At 33.0% G+C, this 6625-nt stretch overlaps 1 non-coding gene across 1 annotated transcript; it reads left to right on the top strand.

Annotated features, from left to right (window-relative positions):
* The first annotated feature begins 3376 nt into the window (after window positions 1-3376).
* On the top strand, window positions 3377-3480 carry LOC131828360 (U6 spliceosomal RNA). Its single transcript, XR_009352376.1, has one exon. It is a non-coding gene; the product is annotated as a U6 spliceosomal RNA (small nuclear RNA).
* Window positions 3481-6625: the final 3145 nt, after the last annotated feature.

The raw sequence follows: 6625 nt of genomic DNA, 5'->3' as shown, positions 1-6625 counted from the left end.
TCACCCATGAAATGGTGATGATAATACTTATTATGCAGAGTTGTTGTGTGGATGTAATGAAGCATGGAGCATGAGAGTCTCATATTCCATGCTAAAATGATAGCTATTTTTATACTTATAATAATTCTAATAATAGTAATTAAATTGTTCAAAATGATAATATTCATTTATATTGAGGCATTGTATTGACTATTCATAGACACATTTACCAAAATAAATTTCATTTTACTTTACCCCCTCTGAGGATATATATTCCCTAATTCAATATGAATCTCATTATGAATAATAATTATCATGATAAATATGCAGATTTTTCTTCTATTTATTTTTAGGGAAGTATCCTTTACTGTTGAACATAAAGAAACTTAAGCAAGTCTGTCTTATTCAAAATTTTCATGCTGCTTTCTTATGAAACTAGATTATAGAGTTGTATGAAATAAATTCATGCAGTTAAGACATTTATGTTTGGAAAACTGGGTGGTCAGTTTAGTATTTCAAAAGAAGATTTTAAATTTAAACCTTAAAACTGAGCTCTTTCAGCCTTATTTATAGACCATCCTTCATGCTTCATAAGTATTCCTTCATTGTAAACTAACTAATAGTGTTTGTCACAGTGTATATAACTACAATGGATTTTATATTCTATTATTTCAGAGTTAGTTGCAGTTTCTACTTCCTTAATTCCTTTTTTGAAAAATAGATTAATTCTACAAAAAGTTTTTTCGAGCTTTATTGAAAAATAATTGACATATTATAATTTGTAAATTTAAGAAATGATTTCTTATAACACTGCAAACTTTTAACATTGTGTAAATTCTGTACCATTTGATAAATTGGTATACATCTGTATTGCAATATAATCTACATAAAAATGTTAATACATCTACTATCTCATATAGTTGCCTCTGTTTTTTATGCATGTATTGTAAGGAATTTTAAGATCTACTCTCTTAGCAACTTTTATGTATATAGTACAGTAGAGATAAACTTCAGAGGTCTTGTGGGTTTTGTTCCAGACTGCCTCAATAAAGTGATTATCTCAATCAACTAAGTCAAATCATTATTATTTTTTTTGGTTTCCCAGTGCAAATAAAAAATTATGTTTCCCAGTGCATATAAAAAATAAACACTATACTGTACTGTTCAAAAGCATTATGTCTTTAAAGAAAAACAATGTATATACCTTAAGTAAACTAGTTCTGAGTTTTCAGTGGGTCATAATTACTGATCACAGATCACCATAACAAATACAATAATAATGAAAAAACTTGAAATATTGCAAGAATTACCAACATGTGACAGAGAGACACAAAATGAACAAATGTTTAGAAAAATGGTGGCAGCAGACCTCTTTTATACAAGATTGCTATAAACTTTCAACTTGTAAGAATGTGATATATGTAAAGTTTAATAAAGGGAAGCACAATAAAAAAGTATGTATATATTATTAACTATGATCATCATGCTGTACATTAGATCCCCAGAACTTTTTCATATTATAGTTGCAAGTTTGTGCCCTTTGACCACCTTATTCCACCCCAGGTTCACCTCTTGTCAACTCAACTCTAAGTTTCCATTAGTTTGCTTTTTCTTCAGATTCTGTATGTAAGGGATATCATAATACATAAATTAAAAAATATATATAAAATCTTTGAAATATTTCACTTAGTATAATACCTTCAAGATCCATCCATGCTGTTGTAAAAAGCAGTATTTCTTAATTTTTCATGGTTAAGTAGTATTCCATAGTATATATTTACCATACTTATTTTATTCATTCATCCATTAATGGATACTGAAGTTATTTCCATCTCTTGCTTAGAGTTAATAATTTTATAATGAACATAAGAGTGCAGATATGTCTTCGAAGAGTGACTTCGTTTCCTTTAGATATATACCTAGAAGTGTGATTACTGAATCATATGGTAATTTTACTTTTAATAATATGAATAGTCTCCATACTGTTTTCCATACAAATTTATATCCCTATCACAGTGCATAAGTTCCCCATTTTCCCCAATATTTACCAAAATTTGTTAGTTTTAATTTTTTGGTAGTATATATTCTAATAGGTAGTAATATTGTGTTTTTCAGAGGTAAACAACAACATAATGAATTTGCCCTGAGTTTTTACATTGAGCACTTTTTAATGCTCCTGTTGGTCATTTATATAACTTTTTTGAAAAAAAAAGTCTATTGAGATCCTTTTGCTATTTTTTAATGATATATTTTTTTTCTATTTGTATCTCTTGATTATTAACCTCTTTTCAGATATAAGATTTGTAAGTATTTTCTTCCATTCTGTGGATTGTGTTTTCATTCTCTCTCTCTCTCTCTTTTTTTTTTTTTTTTTTTTGGCAATGCAGAAACTTTAGTTAATGTAATACCATTTATTTATTTTTGCTTCTTTTGCTTGTGTTTTTGGCCTGGTATCCAAAAACTATTGGCAAGACCAATGTCAAGGAGAATTTTTCCTATGTTTTCCTTTAGGAAATTTAGTTTCATGCATCACATTTAAGTCTTTAATCTATTTCAAGTTAAGATTTATGAGTGATATAAGCTTCCAGTTTCATGCTGGTTTATGTGACTATTCAGTTTTAAATATCATTTATTGAACAGACTATCTTTACCCATTATATATGTTGGCCCCTGTCAAATATTAGGTGACTGTATGAAAGGATTTATTTCTGGACTCTCAAATCTTTTCTACTTGTTTATTGGTCTGTTTTTATACCAGTATACTTTATTGTTTTGAGCATGAGGGCTTTGTAGTATTGTTTCAAATCAAGAAGTGTAATTTCACTTCTTCATTCTTTCTCAGAACTGCTTTAATTATTTGTCTTTTATGGTCTCATATAAATTCTAGGATTCTTTACTTACTTCTGTAAAAAAAATAATATTGGATTTATTAAAAGATTTTTTATTTATTTATTTGACAGAGAGAGATGACAAGCAGGCAGAGAGGCAGGCAGAGAGAGAAGAGGTAGCAGCTTCCTGCTGAGCAGAGAGCCTGATGCAGGGCTCGATCCCAGGACCCTGGGATCATGACCTGAGCCGAAGGCAGTGGCTTAACCCACTGAGCCACCCAGGCACCCCTAACATTTTATTTTTGATAGGAATTGAATTTACAGATGGTTTTTGGTAGTATGGACATTTTAACAATGTTAATTCTTACCATTCATAAATATGAGCTATCTTTCCATTTATGTCTCCTTCAATTTCTTTATCAATGTCATAGTTTATGGGGTACATATCTTTCATCTTCTTAGTTAAATCTTATCCTAAGTATTTCATTAGTTTTGATGCTATTGTGAATTAGATTGTTCTCTTTATTTTTTCAGATAGTTCATCATTAGAGTGTTAAAATGCTCGTCTTGTGCTTACTTTGGCAGCACATATACTAAAATTGGAATGATGCAGAGATTAGCTTGATCACTGAACAAGGATGACATGAAAAACTGGGAAGCATTCCATATTGGAAAAAAAAACGAAACAAAACAAAATTCTTGTCTTTTATATATTGATCTTGTATTTGGCAGCTTTACTAAATTTGTTTATTCAAAATTTTTTGTGAATTTTTTAGGATTCTTTTACATGTAAGTTCATGTTATTAAAAAAAAGAAAATTTTACTTCTTCCTTTTTTTTTTTTTTGAGTCTTTTATTTCTTTGTGTTCCTTGTTTCTCTGGCTAGGACATCCAGTACTATGTCAAATGAGAGTAGTGAAAGTGGACACACTTGTCTTTGTTCTGATCTTTAAGGGGAAAATTTTCATTTTTTTTTGATTGAATATGAGATTAGCTCTGGGCTTGCAATATGTGCTTTTTCTTTAATGGATTTTTAAAACTATTTTTTAAAAATTTTTTATAAACATATAATGTGTTTTTATCCCTAGGGGCACAGGTCTGTGAATCTCCAGGTTTACCCATTTCACAGCACTCACCATCACTCACCATAGCACCTGCCCTCCCCAATGTCCATACCCCCACCATCCTCTCCCAACACACCTCCCCCCAGCAACCCTCAGTCTGTTTTGTGAGATTCAGTCTTTTATGGTTTGTCTCCCTCCCAATCCCATCTTCTTTTATTTTTCTTTTCGTACGCCTGAAACCGCCTATGTTGCATCTCCACTTCATCATATCAGGGAGATCATATGATAGTTGTCTTTCTCAGATTGATTTATTTCGCCAAGCATAATACCCTCTAGTTCCATCCACGTCATCACAAATAGCAGGATTTCATTTCCTTTGATGGCTGCATAGTATCCCATTGTACATATATACCACATCTTATTTATTGATTCATCTGTTGAAGGACATTTAGGTTCTTTCCATAGTTTAACTATTGTGGACATTGCTGCTATAAACATTTGAGTGCATGTGCCCCTTCAGAATGCCACGTTTGTATCTTTAGGGTATATACCCAGTACTACAATCACTGGGTCATAGGCTAGTTCTATTTTCAGCTTTTTGAGGCACCTCCACGCTGTTTTCCAGAGTGGTTGCACCAGCTTGCATTCCCACGTACAGTGTAGGAGGGTTGCCCTTTCTCCACATCCTTGCCAGCATCTGTCATTGACTGACTTGTTCATTTTAGCCATTCTGAAAGGTGTGAGGTGGTATCTCATTCTGGTTTTGATTTTTATTTCCCTGATGCCGAGTGATGTGGAGCATTTTTTCATGTGTCTGTTGGCCATTTGGATGTATTCTTTGCAGAAATGTCTGTTCATGTCCTCTGCGCATTTCTTCATTGGATTATTTGTTCTTAGGGTGTTGAGTTTGATAAACTCTTTATAGATTTTGGATAGATAGTGGCCTTTTATCTGGTATGTCATTTGCAAATATATTCTCCCAGATAACTTCTGACAGTCATCTTTTGGCTTTGTTAACTGTTTCCTTTGCTGTGCAAACAAAAGCTTTTTGATCTGATGAAATCCCAATAGTTCATTCTTGCCCTTGCTTCCCTTGCCTTTGGCGATGTTCCTAGGAAGAAGTTGCTGCTGCTGAGGTCAAAGAGGTTGCTACCTGTTCTCTCCTCAAGGATTTTGATGGATTCCTTTCTCACATTATGCTTCTTCATCCATTTCCAGTCTATTTTCATGTATGGTGTAAGGAAATGGTCCAACTTCATTTTTCTGCATGTGGCTCTTCAATTTTCCCAACACCATTTGTTGAAGAGGCTGTCTCTTTTCCATAGGACATTCCTTCCTGCTTTGTTGAAGATTAGTTGACCATAGAGTTGAGGGTGTATTTCTGGGCTCTCTATTCTGTTCCATTGATCTATGTCTGTTTTGGGGACAGTTCCCTACTATCTCAATGATGACAACTTTGTAATAGAGCTTGAAATCTGGAATTGTGATGCCAACAACTTTGGCTTTCTTTTTCAATATTCCTCTAGCAATTCGAGGTATTTTTGTGGTTCCATATATATTTTAGGATGATTTGTCCCATTTCTTTGAAAAAAAGATGCATGGGATTTTGATAGGGATTGCATTAAATGTGTAGATTGCTTTAGGTAGCATAGACATTTTCACAATATTTGTTCTTCCAATACAAGAGCATGGAACATTTTTCCATTTCTTTGTGTCTTCTTCAATTTCTTTCATGAGTACTTTAGAGTTTTCTGAGTATAGATTCTTTGTCTCTTTGGTTAGGTTTATTCCTAGGTATCTTAGGGTTTTGGGTGCAATTGTAAATGGGATTCACTCCTTAATTTCTATTTCTACAGTCTTGTTGGTATAAAAAAAATGCAACCTATTTTTGTGCATTGATTTTATATCCTGACACTTTACAGAATTCCTATACAAGTTATAGCAGATTTGGAGTGGAGTCCTTCAAGTTTTCCACATACAGTGTCATATCGTCTGCAAACAGGGATAGTTTGACTTCTCTTTTGCCAATTTGGCAAAATTTTGATGCCTTAATTTCTTTTTGTTGTCTGATTGCTGAGGCTAGGACTTCTATTACGATGTTGAATAGCAGTGGTGATAACGGACATCCCTGCCGTGTTCCTGACCTCAGCGGAAAAGTATTCAGTTTTTCTCCATTGAAAATGATATTTGCAGTGGGTTTTTCATAGATGGCTTTGATAATATTGATAATATGTGCCCTCTATGCCTACACTTTGAAGAGTTTTAATCAGGAAGGGATACTGCACTTTGCCAAATGCTTTTTCAGCATCTATGGAGAGTATCATATGGTTCTTGTTCTTTATTTTATTAATGTGTTGTATCACATTGATTGATTTGCAGATGTTGAACCAACCTTGTAGCCCTGGAATAAATCCCAGTTGGTCGTGGTGAATAATCCTTTGAATGTACTGTTGAATCCTATTGGCTAATATTTTGGTGAGAATTTTCGCATCTGTGTTCATCAAGGATATTGGTCTGTAGTTCTCTTTTTTGATGGGATCCTTGTCTGGTTTTGGGATCAAGGTGATGCTGGTGGCCTCAGAAAAAAAGAGTTTGGAAGTTTTCCTTCCATTTCTATTTTTTTGGAACAGTATCATGAGAATAGGAATTAATTCTTCTTTAAATGTTTGGCAGAATTACCCTGGGAAGCCATCTGGCCCGGAGCTTTTGTTTGTTTGGAGATTTTTTTTTAAAGATTTATTTATTTGACAGAGAG

Source organism: Mustela lutreola, chromosome 3, assembly GCF_030435805.1.
Source record: "Mustela lutreola isolate mMusLut2 chromosome 3, mMusLut2.pri, whole genome shotgun sequence".
Classification (NCBI taxonomy): domain Eukaryota; kingdom Metazoa; phylum Chordata; class Mammalia; order Carnivora; family Mustelidae; genus Mustela; species Mustela lutreola.
This window is presented reverse-complemented; position numbering and strand designations above follow the sequence as displayed.